This window comes from Sphaeramia orbicularis, chromosome 6 (genome assembly GCF_902148855.1).
Source record: "Sphaeramia orbicularis chromosome 6, fSphaOr1.1, whole genome shotgun sequence".
NCBI lineage: Eukaryota > Metazoa > Chordata > Actinopteri > Kurtiformes > Apogonidae > Sphaeramia > Sphaeramia orbicularis.
In genome coordinates, this window is record NC_043962.1 from 55919778 (window position 1) to 55935624 (window position 15847).

The following is a 15847-nucleotide window of genomic DNA, read 5'->3' on the forward strand; positions in this document are numbered from 1 at the left end:
CTGTACATGTGTCTGTGTGGTCCACATGTCCAGGGTCTAGAGGCGCTCCACTGGTATCAGTCAGTCTATGAGCTGCAGCAGATGGTGGTCTGGAGCAGGGGTCACAAACCCTGGTCCTGGAGGGCTTCTATCCTGCATGTGTCAGATGTTTCCCTCTTCGAACACAGCTGATTCAAAGGATAAACCTATCATCAAGCTCTGCAGAAGCCTGAGAACGACCGTCAGGTGTGCTGGAAGAGGGAAACATCTAAAAAATGCAGGATAGTAGCCCTCGAGGACCAGGGTTGGTGACCCCTGGTCTGGAGGAACACAGTTGGACACATGCACTGGAGTCAAATCTGTCCAATAGGACGAGTCCACTTCAACAACATCAACCAACACTTTGAAGTCAAGTTCAGCTCAGAACTCAACTCATGGTATCTACAAACCAGTCCGACTAAAACCTGTGTGTCTGAGGGTCCAGAATGTCCACAGATTAAAGTCCAACCTAAACTGGTCAGGGGTCAGGGGTCCCCAATCCTGGTCCTCAAGAGCTACTATCCAGCATGTTTCAGGAGTATCCCTCTTCCAACACAGCTGATTCAAAGGATAAGCCTATCATCAAGCTCCACAGAAGCCTGTTAATGACCGTCAGGTGTGCTGGAAGAGGGAAACATCTAAAAAAATGCAGGATAGTAGCTCTCACGAACCTGGATTGGGCACCCCTGGTCTAGGTCATCCAGTTGTTACCAGTGTCCACTGGAGTCCATGTTGTCTTCCTTTGGTCGGTTCCTTCATGATCCAATCAACTGCCAGGATGAACAGAATTCTTGTCGTACTCCTGTCTGTACGTGGACAGGTTGTGACAGTTGTCCTTTCTGTGCAGTTGGTTCCCTGGTCCATGGCCTTCACAACGTTGACTAGTTTCTCTGGTATTCCGTAGTGTCTCATGAGTTTCCAGAGTGTTGGAGCAGTTTATGCGATCAAATGCTTTTTGACAGTGGTTGAAGTTGATTAATCCAGGCAGGTTCCACTCTACAGACTGTTGTCACGGAGCTGGTCCTCTGCTGCTGGTTTGATCCTCTGATATAGTTCTAGTGAAAATCTTTCCAGGTGTGGACTAGAGTGTTCTGCCTCTGGAGTCGTTCCCTTTGCTCTGGTCTTCCTTCTTTGGTAACTTGTCCGTCCGTCCGTCCTTCCTTCCTTCCTTCCTTCCTTCCTTCCTTCCTTCCATCCTTTGGTATTTCTTCGTTGTCTTCAAACACATGTTCCATGGGCGTTGTTTTAAAGGTTGTTTCTATTGTGTTTCAGACTCAGTGACAAATCTGATCATCAGGGTGGTGGTCCTCGTCCCGGCTCTGCTCATATTTGATCTTTTCCTCTTCTTCTACTATAAGGTACGTTCACATCTGTCCTCAGTGGATCCATTGGACTTCAGACTGAGTCTCACACAGGAGTCTGAACTGGACATGTGTGCTGCCATGTTTTTTCCAGGTCTCCATGAGGCGGATCCGAATGAAGGCGGAGACAAACTCAGTGAGAGTTCTGGAAGAAACATTCCATTTGTAGAGTCCCAGTGGCTCAGTGTGAGTCCAGCTGATATTTGGATCGGATCAACAGTTTCACAGCTGAACCAATAAACGCCTTCATTCTGTTCTGATGCTTCATGATCGATCAGCGTCTCTGCTTCTATTCACAGAGTTTATACACATGTAAATACGGCTTCATTCTTATAATATTCTGATTTGTTTTTGAAAATACTTTTTACTCACAGTAGTCCACAGTTCTTCACTCTATGTATTGATGCTTTTATTAAAACAGTAGAACAACATTTATACTGAAATATGACTTTTTATGTGTAAAAATGAGGCTTTGATTCCCTGGGTGTGATCCTAAACCTCCATCCATGGTTCACTGGACAGTTGAATTGTGGGTAAATCTGGAAGATCTCCAAAGCCACATCCAGATGAGGTTCCATCTCATCAGGTCCAACATGAACCAGAGTTTTTGGTGCTTTGAGTGGACCACAGTTTTCTGTCCTACATTCATTGTTCAGTCATAGGGCCTGATTTACTCAGATCACAAATAACAGGCGCTAATGTGCTTGCTCGCGTTAAAAAAATGTGCATGCTATTGATTTGCGTGTCACGGGTGATCAACTAAGATTTCCTGCGCAAATAACAACAGGCGCAAAGTCTTGGAGACTGCCCTGATTAAATGAGGATTTTTGGGTGCGCTCCTGGTTGTCGTCATGGAGACAGTCGACTGTAAAAACTGCTGTGGGATCCACCAGCACTAATGAATCTGAAGTTGTTGTTTTTCCACACAGAGGGTGAACAGGTATTTGTCTGCTGTTGTTTATCAGTGGTGAAGTGTGTTATTAGGCAAATAAATAGCTTCTGTCTGTTTGTCGCTCTGTATGGAGAAGGAAAATGTTTAAGTCCGTGGGCAAAAAAAACATCCGCTTATATAGAAGGTTCAGGAATGTGTGTGTGTGTGTGTGTGTGTGGGGGGGGGGGGGGGGGGCAGTGAGCTAGGCCACAGATAGGTTCAAACTATGGCAGTCAAATTAAACATATCATTTCACAGAGGTATGATAAATGAATACAAAACATGAGTGAATTAGTCTTGTCCTAATGTTTACAGCAGACCTGGCCCTGTCTTCACTGGGTCTTTCATTATTAGAGTAGATTGAGTTTTTCATTTATTTTTTTTTTAAATCAGTAAAACTTACCCAAATTTTAAATATTAATAAAAATAACAGACATGAAGGGGAGGCAACTGAATAGAATTATGGGGCAATAACTATAAAACTACTCAACACCCTCTCTTCATATTACTAAAACGTGCAGTCAGGGTCTTACATAAAGTCGGCTATTTGGATCATACTCATTTATCATTCTTACAGTCAAAACTATTAAAACTCAATGATGTGGTAAATTTTTACACAGCTCAACTTCTAAATAAAGCCAATAAAAATCAACTGACAACATACAAAAACTGGAAAAGCACTCAGAGAGCGCAGACCTCCGCCAAGGCAGCCCTTATGAAACAAAAATATATGGCAATATATTGAAAAATATAATGCATTATATTAAAAAATACATTTCCATATATGGGAAAGTGGTGCATATGTTTTCCAATATACTGCAATATATGCTTTAATCATATATTGACACATATAAAACATATATTGCAATGAAGACAAAAACTGCCCTATATTTTTACATATAGTTTTATTGAAACTCAATTTCTTTCCATTGACACAAGTTTACATAAAGCAGATATTTATCAACACTTACATTACTTGGTATGCATAATAACATATTTCATGAAAATATGCATCGTGATATACATGAAAAAAGTGTTAACTGAAAAATGATGTCTTCTTTGTCATTTTGGCAACATAGGATGAAAAAGATGCACATATATACATGCATATTTTTTGAAGTGCATTACTAAATATATAATTACATATATTTAGTAATACACTAGACAATATATGTATGTATATATGCATACATACATTATGAAGTGTATTACTAAATATATAATGACATATATTTACATATATAAGTAAATATAGTGTCATATATGTTTCAATACATGGAAAGCGGCAATTCCGTGTGTATTTTTCAATATATTGTAATATAATACAAAATATATTGATACAATATATTATTCTGTATATTTTAAATATAAACATTTATTATACAGTAATATATTTTTCAGTCAGTAATATATTGACAGTCAATATATAGATAAATATATTTTCTTTGCATAAGGGAGATCAGTACCGCCTCATTTGTTCCTTGTGCCAGTATCCACATTTCCTGAAATTTTCATCTAAATCCGTCCCTAACATTTTGAGTTATCTTGCACACGGACAAACCAACGCCGGCAAAAACATAACCTCCTTGGCTGAGGAAACTATTTGTCCATAGAAAGGGGGGCTATAACCTGAGGGGATGTGGGAATTTCACAGTCCCAGCAGTCAGGACCACTAGGAAAAGTTTGTGTTGTCAGTGTGTGGGGTTAAGGTTTGGAATGGGTTGGGGGTAGTCCTCAAGCAGTGTCCAAACATTCAGAAATTCAAAAAAATGTACAAAGAAATATTTTTTTCACAATATCTGGCTCAAGGAAGGGTGTGAACATTATTTGGATTGTCAGGTTGTTCTATTGTATGGTGTGTGTGTGTGTGTGTGTGTGTGTGTGTGTGTGTGTGTATAAACATGGGGGTGCAGATGTGTGTTGGTGTACAGCTGTAGACATAAACTGGTGTTTACATATATGTGTATGTGACTGTATGTGTGTATGTATATGTGTATGTGACTGTATGTGTGTATGTATATGTGTATGTGACTGTATGTGTGTACAGGTTGGTAGGGGTGTGTTTATAGATAATCATAATCTTATGTTGTATATCTAGTGATTCAGCATTAACAGTTTGAGGACTGGAATCAGGGGTAGGACTGGATAAGCACTGGCTTCTTCCTACTCCCTTTCAGGCACAAGAGTTCTTTTTTTTTCTATTATTTGTGTGTTGTGTACTACTAGTGGCATTGTACCCGTGGTTCCTTGAATGATAGCGCCCTCCCGAGGTACAACTGCGGCATTGCCCCCAAATGCCGTCCCGTGTCCTGTGTTTGCAACATCGATCGGACTTCGATGGGACGGACACCGGACACGGGCGGGGCCGAAACATGCATTATATTGTAGGATTATTATAATTATTTTTGTTTTTCTTCCATACGTTTCGTATTACGTCTGTGTCTGAAATAAATTAAATTAAACTAAACTAAACTAAAACACATTGAAATATAACATTTGTTTGCTGTCATGAACAAATGTAAATAATCTCAAGTCCACTTATATCTAAATAGCCAACAGTAAACACTACACCTCAGCTGTAAAACTGTCAAATAAATGCAGTACAACTATAAAGCTGCAGAATAAACACATTGTCCACATGACTTTGAACTCATATAGGACTGTAGTGAGCATTATTAACTACATCCTCGTCTGCAGATGTCAGTAATTGATCAGCAATCTTTGGTCTTTGGTCTTTAATTCTAGTTTAGTGGTTTCCAACCTTTTTTGGGACATGACCCCATTTTAACGTCACAAATTTCTGGAAACCCCACACATTCAAAATGGAGAATTTTTTTTGCTAAAATTAATTTGTTTTTGATCATGTAATAGTTTGCTATACTATCTTACAAAAAATGCTAATTTTAGATGACATTTAGTCTATATAATGTCTATTATTGTGGACGGAGGCAGTAAATCCAGGTGTAGATTACTGCACAAAGGGAAAATTTGATTTTCCTTGGTCAGGATCTATCCAGTCAGTCCAGCTGTGATTTACAAGGAGGACAGTTAATACTGAACAAACAAGAACTCAAACTATGAATTATGAAAGAGCTGCAGCATCTGAAACTGACCACAACGAACATTTGACACAGAAACAGAACCACTGTGCTGCAGTTTCACACTCACAGTTTGTCATGTCTTTTATGGATTGGGATTGGCTCTGTCAACTCATCATATATTTTTTATTAGTAAGTTTTTGGTTGTTGTTTTTTTTTATCAATAACTAGAAATTTCAGGTGACCCCATCTGAATTCCAATCAACCCCACATGGGGTCCCGACCCCAAGGTTGAAAAACCCTGCCTTAGATGACAACGTGAAAGCGTCTGCTGAGAAACTCCAGACTGGTCCTGATTGGACGTCCCAGCAGGACACCGACCCTAAACATACCACCAAGGTGGTGCAGCAGTGGTTCAAGGACATGACCCAGACCAAGTCCAGACCTGAACCATATAGAGCAGGACTGTCAAACTCAGTTTGGTTCAGTTCCATATTTAGCCCAATTTGATCTGCAGCGGGCCAGACCAGTAAAATAATGATTTAATAACCTATAAATAATGACAAATCCAAGTTTTTCTTTTTGTTTTACTACAAAAACCACCCCCAATTAAATTATGAAAATATTTACATTTTACAAAAAAGATGTGACTAACCTGAAAAAACTGAAATTTCATTTGAAAAATTAGTGCAATTTGAACAATATTATGCCTCACCTTATTATTTATACATGTGCATTTACACACAGTGTTCCATAAACATTTGGGAACAGGCAGAATATTGTTCAAATTTTGGAGTTTGGAACTAAAATGTGAACAATTTCTACAATATTCCATCTCTTATTATGAACACAACTCCAGATCCCAGTGGATCCATAAATGCATCAAACATTTAGGAACAGGCAGAATATTGTTCAAATTGCACATTTCGGGTTGTTCATCTTTGTTTTTATTTATGTGTTTATTTGCATTTTATTGTGAAAGAATAGTTTTGTAAATGTAAATATTTTCACAGTGTAATCTTATTTTTTTCACTTAAATTTTTTCCACATAATTTTTCACAAAGAAAATGTGTCATTGTCATTATTTCTGGGTTATTGTGTTGTTATTTTTACTGCAGATCACATTGGTCTGTATGTGGAACCTGAACCAAAAGGATTTGGACAGCCTGGACTGTTCAGGTTCATTTTTACACTTTCATCCTGCGGGCCGGAATAGACCCTTTGACAGGCCAGATTTGGCCCCCGGGACACATGTTTGACACCTGTGATCTAGAGAATCTGTGGAGGGAGCTGAAGACCAGAGTGAGGGGTAGGAGACCATCCAACCAGGCCCAGCTGGAGGCTTCGGCCCAGGAAGAGTGGACCACCATCCCAGAGGAGACAGAAGACAGTCTGTGGACACTAACAGGACCCATCATCCAGAACAAAGGCTACTGCTGACTATTAAGAACAGACACTGGACTGAGTAAACCCAGGAGAGGAACCGTTTAGAACAGGGCTGTCAAAAACATTATAGTTCAGAGACCACATTCACCCCAGTATGATCTAAAGTGGGCTGGACCAGGAAAATAATACCAGTGAAAAAAGTAAAATTATATTGTGATAATGTTTACATCTACAACGTTTCCTTAAAAATCTGAATAACATGTACAACTTTAAATGTCTTAAGTGCAATTTTAACTATATTCTGCCTCAGTTTATCAGTTTATCATTTACACATGCGCATTGCAACTTATATTACAATTACAAATACACAAAACATTTAGGAACAGGCAGTATATTGGTAAAATTGCATTTATTTTTCTTAAGACATTTCGGGTTGTTCATATTTGTTCAGGTTATTCACATTTTTTGTAAAAGGATAGTTTGTTGAAGGGAACATTTTCATGTAATTTTAAACAAAGACACAATCTGCAGTTGTCATTATTTACAGGTTATTATGATAATCTTTTACTGGTCTGACCCAAATGAAATGTAATTGTTCTGTATGTGGAACCTGAATTAAATAGATTTTTGCACCATTGATTGTTAATATCTTCAGTGTAATTTTTGCATTTCACAAACTCATCCCACACACCAGACTGGACCCTTTTGTGGAACAGATTTGGCCCCCGGGCCACATGTTTGACACCTGGGATTTAGAACATTATCCACGAATCAAATACTCCTGAAATAAAGGATGTAGTCAACGATCATTAGCTGTTATTGTCTCACTTGTGTGTGTGTGTGTCTGTGTGTGTGTGTGTGTGTGTGTCTGTGTGTGTGTGTGTCTGTGTGAGAGAGAGAGAGAGAGAGAGAGAGAGAGAACATGCGTGCGTGTATACGTGTTTGTGTGTATTTGTGTGTGTATACGTGTGTTTGTGTGTGTGTATATGTTTGTGTGTGTATATGTGTGTGTGTAGGTGTTTGTGTATATATGTGTTTGTGTGTGTGTATGTGTGTGTGTGCGTGCGTATATGTGTGTGTGTAGGTGTTTGTGTATAGATGTGTTTGTGTGTGTGTATATGTGTGTGTGTGCGTGCGTGCATATATGTGTGTGTGTATGTGTGTGTATATGTGTTTGCGTGTATGTGTGTGTGCATGTGCGTATATGTGTGTTTGTGTGTATATGTGTTTGTGTGTGTATATGTGTGTATGTGTGTGCGTTTGTGTGTATATGTGTATGTTTATGTGTTCATGTGTGTATATGTGTGTGTTTTGTGTGTGTATATGTGTGTGTGTGTTTATGTGTGTGTTTATGTGTTTGTGTGCATGTATATGTGTTTGTGTGTTTATGTGTTTGTCTGTTTGTGTGTATATGTGTTTGTGTGTGTATGTGTATATGTGTTTGTGTGTGTATATGTATGTGTGTGTTTATATGTGTGTGTATGTGTTTGTGTGTATATGTATATGTGTGTGTTTATATCTGTGTGTGTGTGTCTATATGTGTGTGTGTGTGTGTGTGTGTGTTAGTGCCTGTGTCCACAGTACCTGTACCTGGTGTATTTAGTGTATTTGGTGGACCTGCTGTACCTGCAGCCTGTGTCCACAGTACCTGTACCTGCAGCCTGTGTCCACAGTATTTAGTGTACCTGCAGCCTGTGTCCACAGTACCCGTACCTGCAGCCTGAGTCCACAGTTCCTGTACCTGCAGCCTGTGTCCACAGTATTTAGTGTACCTGCAGCCTGTGTCCACAGTACCCGTACCTGCAGCCTGTGTCCACAGTTCCTGTACCTGCAGCCTGTGTCCACAGTATTTAGTGTACCTGCAGCCTGTGTCCACAGTACCTGTACCTGCAGCCTGTGTCCACAGTATTTAGTGTACCTGCAGCCTGTGTCCACAGTACCCGTACCTGCAGCCTGTGTCCACAGTACCTGTACCTGCAGCCTGTGTCCACAGTATTTAGTGTACCTGCAGCCTGTGTCCACAGTACCCGTACCTGCAGCCTGAGTCCACAGTTCCTGTACCTGCAGCCTGTGTCCACAGTATTTAGTGTACCTGCAGCCTGTGTCCACAGTACCTGTACCTGCAGCCTGTGTCCACAGTACCTGTACCTGCAGCCTGTGTCCACAGTTCCCGTACCTGCAGCCTGTGTCCACAGTACCTGTACCTGCAGCCTGTGTCCACAGTATTTAGTGTACCTGCAGCCTGTGTCCACAGTACCCGTACCTGCAGCCTGTGTCCACAGTACCTGTACCTGCAGCCTGTGTCCACAGTACCTGTACCTGCAGCCTGTGTCCACAGTACCTGTACCTGCAGCCTGTGTCCACAGTTCCCGTACCTGCAGCCTGTGTCCACAGTTCCCGTACCTGCAGCCTGTGTCCACAGTTCCCGTACCTGCAGCCTGTGTCCACAGTACCTGTACCTGCAGCCTGTGTCCACAGTTCCTGTACCTGCAGCCTGTGTCCACAGTATTTAGTGTACCTGCAGCCTGTGTCCACAGTTCCTGTACCTGCAGCCTGTGTCCACAGTATTTAGTGTACCTGCAGCCTGTGTCCACAGTTCCCGTACCTGCAGCCTGTGTCCACAGTTCCTGTACCTGCAGCCTGTGTCCACAGTTCCCGTACCTGCAGCCTGTGTCCACAGTACCTGTACCTGCAGCCTGAGTCCACAGTTCCTGTACCTGCAGCCTGTGTCCACAGTATTTAGTGTACCTGCAGCCTGTGTCCACAGTACCCGTACCTGCAGCCTGTGTCCACAGTTCCTGTACCTGCAGCCTGTGTCCACAGTATTTAGTGTACCTGCAGCCTGTGTCCACAGTACCCGTACCTGCAGCCTGTGTCCACAGTTCCTGTACCTGCAGCCTGTGTCCACAGTATTTAGTGTACCTGCAGCCTGTGTCCACAGTACCTGTACCTGCAGCCTGTGTCCACAGTATTTAGTGTACCTGCAGCCTGTGTCCACAGTACCCGTACCTGCAGCCTGTGTCCACAGTACCTGTACCTGCAGCCTGTGTCCACAGTATTTAGTGTACCTGCAGCCTGTGTCCACAGTACCCGTACCTGCAGCCTGAGTCCACAGTTCCTGTACCTGCAGCCTGTGTCCACAGTATTTAGTGTACCTGCAGCCTGTGTCCACAGTACCTGTACCTGCAGCCTGTGTCCACAGTACCTGTACCTGCAGCCTGTGTCCACAGTTCCCGTACCTGCAGCCTGTGTCCACAGTACCTGTACCTGCAGCCTGTGTCCACAGTTCCTGTACCTGCAGCCTGTGTCCACAGTTCCCGTACCTGCAGCCTGTGTCCACAGTTCCCGTACCTGCAGCCTGTGTCCACAGTTCCCGTACCTGCAGCCTGTGTCCACAGTACCTGTACCTGCAGCCTGTGTCCACAGTTCCTGTACCTGCAGCCTGTGTCCACAGTATTTAGTGTACCTGCAGCCTGTGTCCACAGTACCCGTACCTGCAGCCTGTGTCCACAGTACCCGTACCTGCAGCCTGTGTCCACAGTTCCTGTACCTGCAGCCTGTGTCCACAGTTCCCGTACCTGCAGCCTGTGTCCACAGTACCTGTACCTGCAGCCTGTGTCCACAGTACCCGTACCTGCAGCCTGTGTCCACAGTACCTGTACCTGCAGCCTGTGTCCACAGTACCTGTACCTGCAGCCTGTGTCCACAGTATTTAGTGTACCTGCAGCCTGTGTCCACAGTTCCTGTACCTGCAGCCTGTGTCCACAGTACCTGTACCTGCAGCCTGTGTCCACAGTATTTAGTGTACCTGCAGCCTGTGTCCACAGTACCTGTACCTGCAGCCTGTGTCCACAGTTCCTGTACCTGCAGCCTGTGTCCACAGTACCCGTACCTGCAGCCTGTGTCCACAGTACCTGTACCTGCAGCCTGTGTCCACAGTTCCCGTACCTGCAGCCTGTGTCCACAGTATTTAGTGTACCTGCAGCCTGTGTCCACAGTTCCTGTACCTGCAGCCTGTGTCCACAGTACCTGTACCTGCAGCCTGTGTCCACAGTATTTAGTGTACCTGCAGCCTGTGTCCACAGTACCTGTACCTGCAGCCTGTGTCCACAGTATTTAGTGTACCTGCAGCCTGTGTCCACAGTTCCTGTACCTGCAGCCTGTGTCCACAGTACCTGTACCTGCAGCCTGTGTCCACAGTATTTAGTGTACCTGCAGCCTGTGTCCACAGTACCTGTACCTGCAGCCTGTGTCCACAGTTCCTGTACCTGCAGCCTGTGTCCACAGTACCCGTACCTGCAGCCTGTGTCCACAGTACCTGTACCTGCAGCCTGTGTCCACAGTTCCCGTACCTGCAGCCTGTGTCCACAGTATTTAGTGTACCTGCAGCCTGTGTCCACAGTACCTGTACCTGCAGCCTGTGTCCACCGGGGGCCGCTGCAGTGCTGTGTCAGTCCGCCCGCAGGCCTGTGTGCTCCGGCTCCCTCTCTCTCCGCAGACCTCATCCAGCCCAGTCAACCAGCTCAACAGGAACTGACGTCCGTCTGTGAAGTGGACGGAAAAAATGCAGCTGCAGGAAAAATGGCTCCAAACAGCGCACCGCTAAAAGGTAAGAACCGCAGCTTTTGCGCTTCTTTTCTGCGCAACAAAGTTTCTCCTTCGACTTTGCGGAAACCGGCGACGTCCGCGCGACTCCGCAGCCGAACGTGGAGCCCCGCAGACGGACAAAAGCCGCCGTCCTTCCGCCTGTGGCCACTTGGCAGCTCCGTACTTTTAATAAGTCAAAAAGGACCAGACGGGTCCCGAACTAACGAGCGAGTCCGTTTACCTGGACTGGAACCGGGTCCGGCTCGGGTCCGCGTCCGCCCGGGGGGTTCTGGTGGGTTTGGACGCGGATTCGGTGTCGGACACGGTCCCGAAAAAAGTTCCCAAAGTGTGGAAAAGTGCGTTCGGCGGCGTTTTCCAACCTGCACCGAACCGAACCAGACCGGGACAAAGTGGACCCAGACCCCAGTACGAGGAGGAGGGCCACTGTACTGATGTGTACTACAGATATAGAGTACACAACTAGTACTTATACACAACTAGTACTAATACACAACAAGTACTTATACACAACTAGTACTAATACACAACAAGTACTTATACACAACTAGTACTTATACACAACTAGTACTAATACACAAAAAGTACTAATACACAAAAAGTACTTATACACTACAAGTACTTATACACAACTAGTACTTATACACAACTAGTACTTATACACAACTAGTACTAATACACAACAAGTACTTATACACAACTAGTACTTATACACAGATAGTACTGATACACAACTAGTACTAGTACACAACTAGTACTTATACACAACTAGTACTAATACACAAAAAGTACTAATACACAACAAGTACTTATACACAACAAGTACTAATACACAACAAGTACTAATACACAACAAGTACTAATACACAAGTACTAATGCACACTGTAGAAGTACAGGTACTGATAGGCGGTGTAATACTGAAGTATAAGTAAACGGACAAATCACAGTGTAGTTCTAGACTACAAGTATTAATACACAATACAGGCACTGGAAGTACTGGAGTACAGGTAATACACACACACACACAGTAGATGCACAGTAAAAGTACAAATACACACTGGAAGTACTGCACTGTGTGTTAGTACTTGTAGTCCAGTATGTTTGTTGTGTATTAGTACTTGTAGTACAGTTTGTTGTGTGTTAGTACTTGTAGTACACACTGGGCTTACTGCGTACCCAGGGTACTAATACACAGGATGAAGGTTCTGCAGCACAAACTGTGTTTGTTGTGTGTGTTTTTGTTGTGTGTGTTTTTGTTGTGTGTGTTTTTGTTGTGTGTGTGGTGTTTCATCTTTGTTTGTTTCTAAGTTTCTTCTCGTCTTAAACCTCCAGTTTTCAGTAAACGTCTGATTTCTTCAACTGTGACTCAGGATGTGTTTAAAGTGTGAAGAGATAATGATTCTGCATTTCTTGAAATAATTATTGACTGGATTATTGATTGGAAGAACATTATCTGTGAATGTGTCAGATTTATTTATTTATGGAGGTTTGCATTATTTCAATAATACAGTATGCCCTAAAGGAAACTATTCACCCAGAAAAGAATCAATAATCCAGAGTGAACACGGGCTGAGGCAAAACCACATGACCTCTACAGATGTGGTCCACTCTGAATCCCAGACCGGACCAGGTCCAGACCTCCTGGTGTGTTTTCTCAGAGCTCTGTCACTTATTTTCATCTTTACAGACGTGGACTTTGTTCAGGTGTCGATGGCTGACGTCTGCACTTTTCCCATCAGTCTTATGTCATAAAACCGCATAAGGATGTAACAGTTACTGGCACAACGAAAAACTGCGGTAAAATTCCCGACAGTATTACCATTTAAATTCTAATTATCATAATAACTGTGTTTGATTACCACACTTTTAGGGAAAAAACTCTATGTAAAAATCTGCTTTTATGTCAAATATTTGTGTATAGGTTTTATTTATTACAAATTTGATTTTCTATACCTAATATTTAGAACCAATATTCACTTTTAAAGTCTTTGAAAAGGTTCGTTAAGCATCTGTGTTATTTATGCAATAAAGTATATGCAATTTTTTAATCGGATTTTATATATTTTTATGTTGATATAGTAGATTAAAGTGAAAAAAATAATAGACAGATGATATAGATGAAGTTGTGCTGAAAAACAGATCCCAAACATGGGTATAGTAAACATTTGGTTATATAGTATATAAAGAAAAAATCAAAAGGACTGAAAAACAGACAAAATAGGCTCAGACCACTAAGGGTTAATATTTGAATGTTTCTGCAACAGAAGGGACATTTTGCCAATTATTTTATTTTATTTATTTATTTATTTTTAAATACAACTTGGCTAAATTATTTGTTTGTGTATAAGTACTTTTTGAACATTTTGAGCATAATTTCAACAATACCGCAATAATGATAACCGTGATAATTTTGGTCACAATATCCGTGAAATGAAATTTTCATATGTTTACATCCCTAAAACCACATAGAACCAGGGTGCTGTGGTCCTCCTTCTCAGCCTTTAGTCTGAACTGGGGGAACCAAACGTGGTCTGCGGGCCAAAACCGACCCGCCAAAGGGTCCAGTCTGGCCCGTGACATGAATTTGTGAAATGCAAAAATTACACTGGACGTATTAACAATCCAGGATGTTGAAATCATTTTAGTTCAGGTTCCACATTCAGACGAATGTGTTCTTAAGTGGGTCAGAACCAGTAAAATAGTATCATAATAACTAATAACACAAATTTTTGCCTTTGTTTTAGTGTAAAAAAGTAAAATTACATAAAAATGTTTACATTTACAAACTATCCTTTCACAAAAAATGCAAATAACCTGAACAAATATGAACAACATGAAATGTCTGAAGAAAAATCAGTATACTTGTACCAATATTCTGTCTGTTATTAAATGTTTTGTGTATTTGTAGGTACACTGCGATCTGTACGTTGTAATGTATATGTGTAAATGATAAACTGAGGCAGAATGTTGTTAAAATCACACTTATCTTTCTTTACAAACTTCAGGCTATTCATGTTATTCATGTTTTTTTAAAGGATACTTTGTAGATGTAAACATTTTCATAAGGTAATTTGACTTTTTCACTGTTATTAGTTTTATGGTCCGGCCCACTTCAGATCAGATTGGGCTGAATGTGGAACCTGAACTAAAATGAGTTTGACCCACCTGGTCTGGACTATAGAGCCTGTGTGGTCTAGACCTGTGGTTCTCAGCTGGTCTGGTTCTGGACCCACTGTCACCCCTCAATGACAAAACCAGACCCAAACTGAAAACAGCTCAACTCCTCAAATGTATTTAATAAACAGATGTTGGGATTTGAACCAGAGATAATCCAGAATATGACAGCATGAAAACACAGACCAGTTTAATGATAAACCAAACTGACCAGCAGGTGGCGATGATACAGATGGAGAGATTCCATTTAAAGGTGCTGGAGACTTTCGTGACCAATTTTTTATCAAATCTGTCAAACCTCAGTCATATCCTCAGTATCATGAATCTGTTTGTCTGTCTGTCATTACTCACCTGAATCTCTTGCATTACAGTGAACAGTTTCTTAGTCCCATCCACCAGAAACAAACTGTGTTTACAAACCGACCTGGGAGGTCACTTGGGCATCTTCGGAATTTTGTTGCAACATGCATTGCGGGAAACGGAGGTTCACGCGGCCGCCTGACAGCAGCAGCGGCAGCACAACCATATGGTATTAAATGGATGAAACAAACATGCGGAAACGGCTGGAGGAATATGCACAGAAGGAAGGGAGTTCCTGCCGTTTCCGATCGTGTCTGTTCCAGCTGCTGCTGTCAGGTGACTGCACGAGCCTTCGTAAGTATATTTTGTCGCCTCAAGTCTCTCAGTTCAAACTCCAGACTTAAAAACAGTTAAAAGCAGTATGGATCAAATCTACCCAAACATCACATACATACAGTGTGTCGCATCAAGTCACACTCGCCTCCATGTGTGATGGAGACATAAGTTGGATAGTTTGCAGAATACCCTTTGAATCACCCCCACCGCTTTCACTCATGTATAAACATTTTCCCATTCTTTTCTGTAGTTGCATCTTCTGTTTTTTGTGTGGAGTTTCCATGATTTCTGCCAATATTTGCACGCTGGTGTCTGAGGCTTTTTCCTTTGTTTATTGTGTGTCAGTGGGCGGAGCTCAGGAGGACGCCGGTGACAGGTTGATAGACTCCTGACCCCACGTGTGTGTTGGTTGATTGACAGCAGACACAGCCAATGGTGATAGCGCTGTCTCTGCTATAAAATGAAAGTCGTGTTTGGAGAAAGGCGACTGTCCTGCACTTTGGGGAGCTGGAGCCAATCAAATGCGGGACATAATCTAAATTTGCGTGACGTGGGAAAAAATGGACAAAATGCTGTGCAGTCCTGCACAAAGCGGGACACCTGGTCACCCTACCACCAGCTGTAGGTCCAGGTCTGTATGGGACGACATCTGGGTCCAGGCCAGGACCATGGTCCGCCTGTTAGTGACTGCCGGTAG

The 15847-nt window shown here is 42.4% G+C and overlaps 1 protein-coding gene across 1 annotated transcript in view; it reads left to right on the forward strand.

Annotated features, from left to right (window-relative positions):
* Positions 1-11220: 11220 nt before the first annotated feature.
* The window catches only part of pik3c2a (phosphatidylinositol-4-phosphate 3-kinase, catalytic subunit type 2 alpha), a 103424-nt gene continuing 98797 nt past the window's right edge, over positions 11221-15847 (forward strand). The window contains exon 1 of the mRNA XM_030136813.1: positions 11221-11343. The gene's annotated coding sequence lies outside the window, so the exon portion shown is untranslated. The remainder of the gene's footprint in view (positions 11344-15847) is intronic.